Here is a 15000-nt window from a genome sequence, read left to right as displayed (position 1 = left end):
AATGAACATTCGACCCGTCATCAATTGCGAGCTCCTGCAAACAAGCTAGCTTTTGTTTCAGGTGACAATTAAGCTCGTTATCCAAGCCTGGTGACACCTGCCTAATTGTTACTGACGTGACAGACAATCAAAACACTCAGTTTCTATTTAGCAAAAGATACAGGGCTCGTCCGGGATTCGAACCCGGGACCTCTCGCACCCAAAGCGAGAATCATACCCCTAGAGCAACGAGCCACAGATACAAGGCTAGCTTTTCATTACTCTCTTATTTCAACCTTTGGAAGTCATAAAATGAAGGGAAAATAGCCGTCTTGGATTATCAAAAGCTTGGGCTCGTCCGGGATTTGAACCCGGGACCTCTCGCACCCTAAGCGAGAATCATACCCCTAGACCAACGAGCCGCTTGCTACACTTCCTTCAAGTTGGCTACAGGAACCTCACGTGATGGTATGATGCAATGAACACACGTCCGTCCTGCCCTTGGTACATTGCGCCAAGCACTGTTGAGAGGGACATTGTAGGCAGGGGGCAGTTGGAATAAAGTTTGAGTTTCATTTCATTCAGTTACAACCATATTCAACCTTCAATGTCCAAATGAACATTCGACCCGTCATCAATTGCGAGCTCCTGCAAACAAGCTAGCTTTTGTTTCAGGTGACAATTAAGCTCGTTATCCAAGCCTGGTGACACCTGCCTAATTGTTACTGACGTGGCAGACAATCAAAACACTCAGTTTCTATTTAGCAAAAGATACAGGGCTCGTCCGGGATTCGAACCCGGGACCTCTCGCACCCAAAGCGAGAATCATACCCCTAGACCAACGAGCCACAGATACAAGGCTAGCTTCTCATTACTCTGTTATTTCAGCCTTTGGAAGTCATAAAATGAAGGGAAAATAGCCGTCTTGGATTATCAAAAGCTTGGGCTCGTCCGGGATTTGAACCCGGAACCTCTCGCACCCTAAGCGAGAATCATACCCCTAGACCAACGAGCCGCTAGTAGTATAGGGAATGGGGGTTTTAAAACACTTTCATAAAACCCCTCTACAAAGCCTTATTTACTAAATAAGGCTTTGGTTGGACCATTAGCTCTTGCTACTATTACCCCTACTACAAAAAAGTTGGCGGTAATTACTGTGCCTTGGTAGGAGGTAATACTGTGCCGTACGGTACGATCAATAATTCTTCTCTTACAAAACCCCTACCCGGCCCATCCCTCAAGATTACCCCTACTACAAAAAAGTTGGCGGTAATTACTGTGCCTTGGTAGGAGGTAATACTGTGCCGTACGGTACGATCAATAATTCTTCTCTTACAAAACCCCTACCCGGCCCATCCCTCAAGTAGTACAAGTTAGGTTCGTCGGCTTTCATATCCACTTTATCTATGTTGTAAGTTTTGACTGACCATATAGGATCGGTGGCTCGCTTACGGCTATCGCCCTCGTGTTCCCCCGGCTGGTATAGATACCTCACTAGGGCCCTATCTGGTATCTGTTTCTCCTTCCCACGCAATGGAGCGGCCGACTCTGCAACTATTGATTTTAGTTTGATAGCGTCTGCCGGTTTCTTACCGGTGAGACGGGTGACTTCATGGTTGATTGCCGACACCACCTTGGGTAACCTCGTGACCCATTCAGTCGATCGTTTTCCAGGGGTGGTCATCTCCCTAGCATACTGATAGCCGAACAAGCGCTCAGCCAAAGTCCTATTAAATCTCTCAACTATGGCTTGGCTGCGATGGGCTCCGGCCGTGCCACGCCTGACCTTTGTATCGTGTTTGGCTAGCAGTTGTGACACGGCACCCATGAACTCCCGTCCGGGGTCAACTTGCAGCTCTGTTGGCCACGTCAGCGGACTGCGTTTGTATATGCGTTCGAATCCTCTGGCTACCTGGGCCGAATCTTTCGTGGTCAAGGGTTCGGCTTCCTTGTAACGACTGGCTACGTCCACTACGGTTAAGGCATACTTGTACCTCTTGTCGTGGGGTAGGAACAGTAGGTCTGCCTGGTGAACGCTATTAGGTATGTTAATACCGAACCTCCTTCTAGGCACGTAGCGTGGTGCCGGTAAATAGATCTGCCACAGGGCTTGTTTTTCAAGCCACGCTTTGGCTTCCTCCGGGGGTACTCGCGCTAGTTTAGCTAGCTTATCTACTGCGCTAGCTCCTTTCCAGTACCCACGCGGGCTGTAGTAAATAGCCTCAAATTTTTTCATGTCCATACGCGTATGTGTTTATTCCATCAATAGCTATCCAACGTTTCGTGTCCATAGGCGACAGGGACGTCTTGTTTATAGTCAGTCCGTATATCTTATGCCCATCACTTCTAAGTGTGTTCATTTTATGTCTAAAGGTACGGGTCTTGAACAGGGCTTCCTTGAATCTGGCGTGTTTGATGTGTTGTTTCACCACATACTTCTTAACCCCCTTAGCCTTCCGGATCTCACTATTGTCGGCTTTCAGTATGGAGTACATCTTAGGTCTCAAACCTATGTACTCGGCTATGGGCGTGCCAGCACACTCGTCCTTCATCTTACCTCGGACCTTTTTATTTACCGTACTGTGTAGGGTATGGGTCTTAGGGTAGTCGCTGGTGTCGTATAAATCGAGGTGTTTTTTCATGTCCTCGTACACGTCCTCGGTTCGAATCTCCATTAGTAGGGAATCCGTGTCAGTGTACAGTACTTCACACCTGTCGCCGTACTGTTTCTTGAGCTCGTTGTAGTAAAAGTCGTACATCAGGTGTTTGGATAAATCGAGGATGCTCATCCCCACGTAAACAGGCCGGTTGAATTTTATGTGGCTTTTCTTCATGTGTATGGCAACCAGGTTGTCTGTGAATATTTTATTACGGTTGAATGCCGGACTGGCTATCAATTTCCTGAGCTTGTCTTCCTCACTAGATCTAACCAGCTTCACGGTTACGCGTTTCCTCAGGTTTTCCATAGTCTTACCAAACACCGAGTTATTCATGAGCTTGTAGAGATTTTTCTCAAAATCACTGGTGGCTTTTTTTCGTAGGTCTGTGTTCATTCTGATGTAGGGCTCCATCCATGGGCTCTGGTCGAACATGAGCACCCTGTGTATTTTGGTCAGCCTCATACCCAACGACAGGTACAGCTGTAGGTTGCGATAGTGAACGATGTACTTGGTCTTATTCATTAAGTTAGGCACGAGTTTTTCAACGTCTGTCACACGACCACCTGACAAGTTATGTTGGTACTCAGACATCCAGTCTGTGTTAACCCTCATACGTTCGGGTGCAAGGGGATAGCTGTTGTGCGATGTGTGTAATTCCTTGGGATACTCTAAGTCAACTTCGAGGATATACCCTTTGTTCGAATCTGGTGCAACCCCCATAACATCAACGTGGGGTACCCATTCGAATCCCCCTGTAGGTAGATACTGACTCATGGCCCAGCCGTACAGGTTGTTTGCGTCGAGGTATAGAATGTGATTGGTTGGTTTGTTAGGATCGTAACCTTTCACGTATTGATTATTTGCTTTCGCGTATCGTTTGGATGCCATGGAAATCCCACCTCGCAAGCCTTTCTCAATGAATAGGTGCATGTCGTAATCTGTGAGCAATTCCAAATTAACTCCAGTCTTTTTAAGCAAGGCGTCCCACGACAGACCTGGGCTGGTGTAATACCATGCGGGGTCGAGTTTATACTGCTTTAAACAGGTCCGCCTGAACGTTTCAAACACGTCGGCTAACAGCAGTACATCTGTCCTTAAGTACAGGTCGTGATAATCACCCAGGTTCTTACAACCCAGTTTATTCCATACGTTAGTCGCGTGCGAATAATCATCTCGTGAGACGGACGCCTCATTCAGCTTGCTATAAAAGCAGTCAATAGGGGGTAGTCTGGTCTCGGTGAACTTGGCCCAACTATCTATGTACTCATAGGGGTACACACCCTTCCTCATAAGCAGGGGTCTAGTCTCGGCGTCTGTGTATCGATCGGTGATAGGGAAGGTATTGTTGGCCTTGACCAGACTGTCGAGTGACGACAGGAGGAACTGAAACGAGTCAATGAACCTAAGTCCGTTTAAGCTGAAGGAGATGTATCTCTCCATGTTGTTGGGGATGCACGTTATATTACCATCTATTTTCGCGATGGCCTGCATGATCAAGTGTGAGTCGTACCCTCTCAAGTTGTGAAAGACAACGGGGATGTTTATTGTCTTAGGGTTGATTTTAAGCTTGAGGTTGCACGCGTTGTGAGCGGCGCCTCTATACTTACCAGTTATGTGACAGTGATCTCTCACCGAATCACCGTTAAGTGGTGATTCACACACGTGACAGTTAGTGCTACTAGCGTGAGCTAGCCTGTCGGCTCGGGTCATACGCATGGGAGCGATTCTATACAATGCATTCCTAATAATTTTTTCTTCCTCCTGCAAACACTTTAGAAACCTTTCAGCCGCGTCAGGCCCCCTATACACTACCGGAGCTTTCGTTTCCCCGTCACAACGGACGACAATGTATCCAAACGAACAGGCTTTATGCTCTTGTGTCTTGTGGGTGAAGCTACCCCCACTAGGGGGTGTGGGGGAATCCCCACCCACAACTAAGGCTTCGAAGTCGGCGTATATAATATAAGGTACAGACATTTGGTTCTTGTGGTTACTGAATTTTAGGATATTTTCACCTTCCTTAGGCATGTCGACTCGTATGGCCGTCTGCCCCACACCTTGACAATCATCCCGGTGGGATTCTAATAAATCAGCTCGGGTGAAGCCATGTAGGCATCGTTCACAGAAGTGGGTCTTTTCTCTGTGTGCCGATTGGTCATACAACAGCCTGCTAAAGTGTTTTATCCACGTGTAGTGATACTTTTCACCTCGCTGGATCATGAATATATTGATAACTTGGCGATCCTTCACCGGGCTGACCCTGTGTATTATTGTTGTATTACCTTCGTGCCCAAAGACATTTATAGCCAGATTATTCTGTTTTTCTACTTTAGTGATCTGGGATATTGGGGTGGGTTCATCTATACCATCCCAGTTGAGCCCATCATCCTGAGGATAATTAGAAGGCCTGTTTGGATTAGTGTCAGCTGGAAATAAGGCTGACCTGATAGCTAACCTCAGGCAATCGTTTCCTCTATTCTTAACGTTTACTATGGCATGTTTGTTTCTATAGTAGGGAGGCAAGGCTAGGTATGACCCGCCTCTGAACGGCACGTAGTTAGCTATGTCTAGATAGACATTATCGATTTTATCTACAGCCCACCCGGACCCCAAGTGTGTGTAGCGTTCTAGGTATTCTCGTATCTGCTGAAAACTTGTATCGATTGATGCGTCAATGGTCTCTGCATGTGTGACGACCTCTTGTTTACCTCGGAAGTAAGGCTGAACATACTCAGTGACCCCTGTGGAGCCCTGCTTATCGAGCGACATTTTCACTGTGATCTGAAACTTGATACTTCCTAGGTTATTTAGTTCCTGGTTGACCTTATCAGCTATCAGAGGCTTGATATCTGTAATGTCTATGTTTCTATCAACGCGCATACGCCAACCTCTCAAATAATTACCTACGGCGTGCTCAGTGCGCACGAACTGTAGGTCAATAGCTCTATTCTGTCGTAATAATTCTACAAGCTGTGGTTTTCTCATACGGGAATACCCGCCTAAACCCAAATCGTGTGCCTCGGCTTTCAGTTGTTTTACAGTGGGTACGGGGGCATGTGATAACAATGCGGTTAACCCGGCTCTCCCCAGGTTTGAATAACCCGTGTGTCCAAGCTGTTTTGCTTGAGCTTTTAATTGTTTTACCGTAGGAGGGGCTTCTAAACCTAGTAATCTCAACAATGCTGGCTTCCGCATTCGAGAATACCCGATCACACCTCTCTGCTTTGCGACCCGCTTGAGCTCGCGCACAGTAGACATCGTGTTTACACCTAAGAGAACTAATCTCTAATTGGTTCACAGTAAGGGGAGGTAACTCTTAAGTGGCTATCTTGAGCAGTCGCCTACGTTCTTTTATGTAGCCTTTTTTATTCTCGTATATGAGTTGATGTCTGACTACGTTCGCTCCGTGAGCTTTACATAAACAGTAGTGCCCTTTAACCCCGATACCACACACAGAACACGTGTAGTTAGGACTTCCCATATGGAAACAACAGAACCCCTGATTCCTGCATTTCCTACCACAGGCCTCGGTCTTCCCCATAAGTATATATTCGCATCGGTATGGAGCGGGTCTCATGTTTACTTATATAGGTATTTTAGTTTAATTGCTTTGCAACCAACGCAGTAGCTGCTATACCCAACACTATGAAGCCCAGTTCACGATTCATTTGTCCCTTGGATGGTGTGTAGTACTGAGCGAGTGTGGGTTCATTGAGCGGTTCCAATTGTTTACCAGTTAGTAGGTAGTATTCTTTCATTGCTTCATCGACATCGTAGAATGTTTTAATGGCATGGTTTTCACGCTTGAGTTGTTCGTTAATAAAATCGATCCTCTGGAGGCGTTTTTTAACGTACTCGTCCTGTGCTCTTTGTAATTTCTCAGTAGCGAGATCGTGTCGCTTCCTTTCTTCCTGTATTTCAGCCGCGTGATCATCTCGTAGTTTCGAGAAGAGGAAATTACTCCCGGAAAATGCCAGGGCATTCACTAACGCCCCACCAACCATCATAGCTATCGTGGCCATCCCTATATTTATTTCATTATATTATCAGGTATTATTCCTTGTTTTACTAGGATGTCTTTTGTGGCCATCGCCATACCAAGGTTCATTATGAGCATACCCATATCCTGCAGGTTGAAATCTAGCTTGATAGTTGGTTGTTTAATCACCATTTTAGTCAACCGAGCGTACCCTACGGCTAGACTAGCGACCACTGTGGCGTGGTATGCGTCGTTGACGAACGTTTTCCCCTCAGACATTATGTATATGATATAAAATATTAAAATTATAACATGATATGCGGATCAATAGTGGGGCCTGCCGGCGGCGTGGGGGGTGGTGGCTCACTGTGGGAGGGTACCCCCACGTATAACCACGAGATAGCCAAGGCAGCAGTTACACCTACAGCCAACAACAGTCGGGTTGGATTGGTCACTTTATGTTGGTTACACCACCGTTTTTTACCGGCAGCTACTCTCTTAGGATTCTTCTGTCTGGTTACTGTTGGGGGTATCACCTCGGGACTCACTGGTTCCGTCACCTCGGGACTCACTGGGGTTTCCTGTGCAGCATCCATCTATACTATTATTATTATTCTTTCTCTCAAATTGACAATGTTTTGCCGTGATAATCGCCGCCGTCACTGGAGCCAACAACATACCATATTTGTGGTACAGCCCGCAGCTGATAGAGCTCACGGCGTGTTCGATAAAAGGGTCTTTCTCGAGGTCCTCCCACAGGTAAAGTCGGCGCTCTGGTGGAATGGGAAGGAAGTGTGATACAATACCGGTGTATATCTGGGTCATAGCCGATCCTATTGTCTTTGTCATTTCTGCTCCGAGCCGGGACTCGTATCTAGCGTACAGCTTATCGATTTCTTCGGCTGACATTTTGTGAATTTTATCCGGGGTGTAGTCTCCAAAGTAATGTTTGGCTTTGCCGCCAACAGCCAACGCCACCAGTTTCTCTCGTTTGGGGGAATCCCCAGTTGGGGAACCCTCCACAGACAATTGTTCGAGCAATTCCTCACACTCCATCTTATAATATAACAAGTAAGATTTAGTTTTAACTATATAATACCCGATACAGACAAAACACAGAGAAATGAAGGTTAAGTTGCACACGATAAATACTTCAAATATCATAGCTTTTGCTTAGCTTTGCTTAGCTTTAGCTTAGCTTTAGCTTAGCTTTAGCTTAGCTTTGCTTAGCATACTATATATGCTACTGGTTGGTCGGTCTTTAGAACGAGCTTAGCGTGTTTAGTTTCAGCGAGCTGTTTCTTCACCCGTTCCCGTTCTAATTTACTCATCACATCGTTCTCTCTCAAACACTCCTCGAACGAATCCCTATCCTTGCAGTGAAATAAGGCCACCCATCGCGTCTGCTCCCTGAGGTCTTTCAACACCGAGTTGAACTTCTGCGTTAGCACCCAGACGCTGTGATTTGCATGCCGGCCGGAGAAGGCCAGGTACGATAGCATGTCTCTCTTTTTTGTTATCTCGCGATTAGCGCTGCAGTCGTCCAGTATAAACAGCGTCGGTTCCCCTTTAAATTTCTCGTGAAGAGCTTTCAACCAGTCCTGCAGGCGTGTTCCAGGGTCGATTTTGTGTACGTCCGGGTCCGTCATCACCCAAGGTCGCGCGTACGTTTTATTCATGCTCAGAGTAGGGCACATGATAACGATGTTATCGAACACATCCTTGTAGTAACCCTCCAACATATCCAACACGAAAACGGTCTTCCCACAGCCAGTCTGCCCGCATATGATAGCGCAGTGTGGGTCAGTGGGTAGTTGTGGGTACCCCTGGGGGGTGTGGGGGTCTCCCCCACTAGTAGATGGCTTGCACGAATCTCCCATTGTCTATATTAAGTTGCGCGTCCATAATAACGTACAGATATAATTTCAACTTACCAGCGGTTTGAGCCTTCTTAGTAATCTGGATGGTTATCCCTTCGCTGCCGTTATCTATACGGCGCCCGCTACCGTGCAGTTTATCATCATCCGTGGATCGCATGTCCAACCATAGGGCATACTTGGTGGTCAGGTATTCACCGATCTGCACGGAGCCGAGGTCCAGGTCCTTTGTTATGTAATCCCCCACTGGTAGCTTTTTTATCTCATCCCACTGCTGGTGTGGTCTCATACCATGACTGAACAGCTGGTTGGGCACGCCCTCGATGGTCACTTCCACCTTTTCAATCTCGGGGTTGAAAAACTTCTCGCTGTCCCTCCGGAATGGCTCGTAATCCTCCACGGGGACGACCAGGATACCTTTCATCGATCTCGCCGGCACGTTCAGGTTGATATTCCACACAGTGTCGCTCTTATCTCGCACGACTGATCTATGCCTCAGTACGCGATCGTACAGGATAGCCATCTTCCCAGAGTACTGACTTCGAACCTGCCTGGCCAGCTCCGGGCTAGTGACCATGTCGAACTCCAGAGAGATGTTGTCTATGGCATAACTGGCCTCATCACCGTTCGGCGTACGCACTACTTAGCTATAGTCGTTAAACGTGAGCTCGTATTCGAGCCTATCACCCAGCGCGGCCTGGTAAAACGGCGCGTGTCCCGTGAGCAACTCGAAGTCGAGCGGCACGCAGAATCGATTCCCGTATGCTAGAGCGATAGCCTTTTCACCGTCCGATAGCTTGTCTTGCTGGTCTGTCGTGAAGACGTATCCTATGCGCGCCCGGGTTGATTTGCTGATACCCTGGTACACATCATTGACTCGTTCTCCCTCGCTTTTCCAGAGATCCTTGTAGCAGTGAAACACGTCGCTGTCGTCGATACTCAGTACCTCGTTACCGCTGATCTTGACGGTCGTTTTCTTGATGATAGCTCGACCCACGTTCCGCACTAGCTCGCGTTTGTCGTTGTCGGAGGTCAACGTGATATTGAACGCCAGTCGAACAGTGCCTGGTACAATGAGGTCATTCTCACCAAGGTTTGGAAATCTAACCAGCAGAGTTTGGTTCTGGTCTATCTTGCTGGGATTGTTGGTGATGGTCACCGACTGTCGCACGGCTCTGGCTCCTAATGGCTCTCTCAATTTTCTGAAAGGATCTAATTTTCTACCGTACATTGTTATATATAAATAAAATATATTTAAATACTAATGGATGAAGACATACCTATGGATGAGATGCCGGGCGCTAGTGCCCAGGCATTCGATGATGAGCAGGAGACCTCATTTACTAGTTCACCATTGAACCAAGAACTCTTGGCAACAACGGTAGATGATTATTACGAAAGTTTAAGAAGTGATAAAAACTACGTTAATCCACAGGGTCGATACATTGATAATTTTTTTATTGATACAAAGGGTGTTCTACGCCTTAAGTCTAAACCAGAGGTTGACCTCGTTAACAAGCGCAATAAAAAACCACTGGCCTTATCAACTCTAGCCAGACGCTATGGTGTTGAATTTATCCGTGAACATCTAAACATGCATGATTACGGTGGTGCAATACCTAAGGCCGTTGTTGAAGATCTGCAAGCTACCAGATCCCACCTCACCACTAGAGATGAAATGACACCGCAGCGTGCTACAGAAGCCTCGGACAGCATAGAAAAACTGTTGAGCACCTACTGGGACAAACCGTTACCGGGGTTTGACTTTCCGGTAAGGGAACTGCGCGGCTTAGACGAAGCCGTGAAACGCGTGCGTGGAGAACTCGTGAACAACATGGGGAAACTGAACGAAATCGACGAGCACATCGCTAGGGAAAAAACCAAACTAAACGAAACTGAAAACGATGATATGAAGCGTCGTATCAATGAACGAATACGTGATTTAGAAGACGAGAGACGTACACGATTGGAAGCCGCTTCCTCGAATCGTGAACAGCTTCGATCCCAGATCAGTCGTATTCGGGAAACAATCGATAGAATACTGAATGAGGATACAACTTTAGCCAACAGGATTCGGATATTGTTCCGGGAGCAAGGGATCACCATCGCCAGCATTCTAACTGCATTGGGTTTCATCATATCAACCCTGGTGGTGTCACTGACAGGGGGAACCCCTGTGGGGGTAACTCCCCCCACACCCCCAGGCGGTGGTGGTGTTAAAGACTGGATTAAAAAACTCGGGGAAGGCCTAGCTAAACTGGCTGGTAAAGCCGCCGAAGCCCTTCCCGGCATCCTGGGTAGCATCATCTCGTGGTTGTTGGGCGCTCTGTCTAAAACTGCCATGTGGCTCAGTCAAAACCTGTGGGCAGCCATCGTCGCCGTGGCGGGTCTGGTGTACGTAGCGGCTAAGAAATCTTTAACCAAATAAGTCCCAAAGTTACCCCACCAACCACTAGGGCTGTTTTATTATCAATATGCTGCTGTACCCCCACATGCATATGGGGGTGTGTGGGGGGCACATGAACTTTAGGCTCCGGGGGTGGCGCCACTATACCCTTTTCACGTGGTTGGGTGTGTGGGATATGTGGGGTGTTAATATCGGGGTTGATACCCAACTTTTGATCCTTCGTGGCTATGACTATTTCGTTGTTATAACCCACCACTTTTTTTATTCTCAGTTGCATATCACTCGGAGACATGTACAGCCCCACACCGAACACGTAGTTGACTTTCGATCTGGCGTATTCTAACACGTTTTGGTAGCGTTCGATGGCCCGCGGGAGATCAACTGGAGAATTAATAGCATCCTCAACGTTGGCAACGAACTGTTTCTGAGCGTCGTAAGCAGTTCCCTTACCGATGATGTTGGAACGCGTTTGCGACTGCGCACCCAACAGCGACCACACGTAAGTTCGAATCGAGTCGTTCAAGCGTATTGTACCAGCACGAGTGAATCCTTTCGATGTGTCCAGCATGAACATTTTCCACCCGTCTGCGGTTGACTGCTCCACTTTCTGGACTGTGAAAGCAACACCACCTTTAAAGTTCATACGATCATCCCTCCATTCATTACTCGACAAAGCAAAGTCCGGGCGTAGTTTACCTTGTTTCAGTACAAGATCACTGAGTTCTTTCACTGATCGCACGCCATCAGAAGGAATACCCAACCCGTGGTTCGGCCCCGGCAAACGCCAATCCGTCTTCGGGTTTATTTCGAATTCATTACAAATACGTTCGTAGGCCCGTCTATCGTATGGGTTGTTTGTTGCGTCCCACGCTTTGTCCTGTGGGAGGGGGGCACTGATCTCTTTAAGGATACGTCTGACCTGGTAGTACACGTGGAACTTGAACACAGACTGACTCAGCGGTCCACGCTGAGAGTCGGCCAATGCCACACCACACCCCGTTGTAGCGCACCACACAGCAAAGTTGAATTGATTCTGCCAGAACTGCATAGGGTTGTTGAACCACGCGTGGACTGCCTCAATGTTAGTCACCATAAGCTTATACTTATCGAACACATCTAAAAGCTGGGCATTGAAATACAACTCAGGAGCAACCACGATCTTCATGGGGGAGAAATCTACATCCAGTTTAGGGTAAAACACACCAGGGGAATACATTTTAAAACTATTATATAAATAAATATATATGTAATATGTACATAACACTTCCAGGAATAACGAGCGGTGAGGCCGTTCAGCTGACGCACGCGATCGATAACACGTCAGGTCAACTCGAAGTCGCACTCTGCGATATCACCTACCTACCGCAATGGACTAACATTAATATCAGCAACAATAAGCTGTTCGTCAGTGGAACTCGCAGTCAGATAACTGACGGCTACTACAGCGTGTGCTCTCTAAACGACGAGGTCTTCAAACCCCTGGGAGCTGAACTCAAAATGAACGACTCAAACGGTACAGTGGTGTTAATCAACAACGGAAGAAACCCTTTGAGGCTCGGCCGACCATTAGCGAGGATACTCGGTATGTCTCCTGACGAGATAAAACCAACAACAACCGTCACAGGCACGAAGTTACCCGACCTAGTACCGTACCGAGAGCTGTACATTCATCTCGATCAGGTGAGCACAACGTATAACATTCAAGGAGGTCACCCTTCCACTATATTGAGAGCAGTGCCGGTGAAAACTGAGAAATTCAACGACGGTAGAACCGAGTCATTTTCACCACGGCAGTATAAGAGATTAACCCAGGGCAACATACCTGAGCTGACAATATCGGTGTTAGATATAAATCATAATCCTGTAAATATAGGATACCTCAGCTTAACGCTTCACGTAACATGACCAGCGCACAAGGACCCGGAGTGAAAAAATGTGTCAATATCGGGATCTCCGACCTCGGAGACACACGCGGTTTCGACGCTCCCGGAGTAGATGGTAAATCATATGCCTTGCAACTAAAAAACAACATTTACAAACGCGTTGAAATCCCCTCCGGTGGAACCCTAAGTGATATGATAGATACCACAAGAGCAACAGTAAACACTAAGTACTCCCTTGTCAACACCGGTGATAATAGTTGGGTAATATACCCATCGTTCGGAGGTAAACTGTTCGACTTAGACGATGTTGAGAGCACTACCGTCGTCAAAAACAAACCATATATGCTCGTCTTCACCGAAGATGACAAGTGGGTGTTGTTACCCGATAACAAATGGTTTCTCAATATTAGACTCGTCTCCCCTTACGTGTTCACGGATAACAAAGACAACCACCTAAACAAAGTCGTGAACAATGGAACCCTGCTCGTGGCTTACGTCCCAACTCAGAGACGTAGTATAGTCGTCAGCCCAGTCAACACTATAGCAGCCCACATGCTATCGAGTAAACCGGCCATACAAAACGTGAAATTGCAGTTGGTGTCTGAATTCGAAGGCGTGGTCAAGATACTAGAGAGTCTACCGGCAAACTCAACACTGTTCATCAAAGTCTACCTAGGGGAACCATCGGTGAATGATGTCGAGATCGTGAAGGGGATCAAACTCGGGTGGGTGAAACGACACCAGTATCAAGTTTGCAACGTTTACGTGCGGGTGGGTGTCGACTCCAAGACCAGTCTGCAGGGGGTCAACGTGATCGTGGAAAATAAGATATCACTAATCAATATCTTCCTGCCTGACAACATACACTTCATGGGTATTAAGTTAACCCCTGAATTATTATCAGAAAACCAGTTGGAAATTATATCATAATAGTATAATAATGACTAGTCATCATCCCAACACTACGCTTAATGACCTGGGAGATACGGAGGGATTCGATCAGCCTGGTGAGGAAGATGAATTATACATCCTACACTTCAAAGACAACGTGTACAGACGGGTGCCGTTACCAGATTTTACAAAGCCTAAATGGCTGATCAACTTAACACTCACCTCACCTTATATCACAATAGACGAAAATAATTGGATCACTAAGATTAGGAACAACGGTATCTGGGCCGGGGATTTCATTCCGGAGAGGGGATTAATAAAAACTTACAAAAATGGGTTATCAGCTTTCTTCGAAAATAAATTAACATTTAGTAATCCTGAAATAATAACCCCCCCTTTCACACTCATCATAGAAGTCTTCTTTACGGGTTTATTCGATGGAGACCCCCCAATAGTACACCAAATTTTACCCGGGGTGTCAATACACTGGTCTTACACATACCAATATTGTCGTATTATTATACAACAGGATACCACGGGTCCTATAAACCACTTAATAAGCCTCAGTGGGGTTTTTATTAGAATAGGAAATTCTATTAGCCTCTCACCTATTACCCTGACTAATAGTCTAGAACTTATAGGCTTCAAATACATTGATAGATTTTTAACTGAACCCCAATTAAAATATCTTTCAAAATATATATTATAGGATGGGTCTGTACCCAGTCGTAGAGGAAGTAGCTAAGACGTTGGAAACCGTAGATGGGTTCCGCTTGAGGCAGTTATGTGATGTAAAACGTCAACTAGAACAAGACCGTGACACGCGGAAAGCACTATGTAAAAAGTACAATAGAGCTTTCAATATCGTGGATGGGGCTGACACTACCCTTATGGCAACCAGCATGGGACTAGGGGCGGCAGGCGTTGGGTTGTTAACCACCATCGTGGCTGCACCTATAGTGCTAGGTATTGAAATAACGGCTGGGGTGACAGGGTTGGTAGGGTTGGCGCTTAAGTTAGTATCACGCAGACTTAATCGTAAGGCATTGAAACACGACGAGATCAGGGTTCTGGCCGAAGCAAAGCTGAACACAGTGAGTGAGCGAATTTCCACGGCACTCTCTGACAGTAAGATCTCAGAAGAGGAGTTTCGTTCAATCCTATCTGAACTCACAAAATATAACGGAATGAAACAAGATATTCGGTCCAAGTCTCGTAAGTCTGCTATCAGCGAGGATGAGAAAAAAAAGTACATAGAACAGGGGATACAAAAAGCCCAACAAGCCTTTATTACGAACACCAAAGAGATCATAGGCGGTTCACG

The 15000-nt window shown here is 46.7% G+C and overlaps 2 non-coding genes across 2 annotated transcripts; both read right to left on the bottom strand.

The window, feature by feature from the left end:
* Nucleotides 1–329: 329 nt before the first annotated feature.
* Trnap-agg (transfer RNA proline (anticodon AGG)) lies at nucleotides 330–401 on the bottom strand. Its single transcript has one exon. It is a non-coding gene; the product is annotated as a tRNA-Pro (tRNA).
* A 354-nt stretch (nucleotides 402–755) lies between these two features.
* On the bottom strand, nucleotides 756–827 carry Trnap-ugg (transfer RNA proline (anticodon UGG)). The gene has a single exon. It is a non-coding gene; the product is annotated as a tRNA-Pro (tRNA).
* Between the last annotated feature and the right edge of the window lie 14173 nt (nucleotides 828–15000).

Source organism: Haliotis asinina, chromosome 14 (genome assembly GCF_037392515.1).
Source record: "Haliotis asinina isolate JCU_RB_2024 chromosome 14, JCU_Hal_asi_v2, whole genome shotgun sequence".
NCBI lineage: Eukaryota > Metazoa > Mollusca > Gastropoda > Lepetellida > Haliotidae > Haliotis > Haliotis asinina.
The sequence above is the reverse complement of the archived record's forward strand: the minus strand, read 5'-3'. Positions and strand labels throughout refer to the sequence as shown.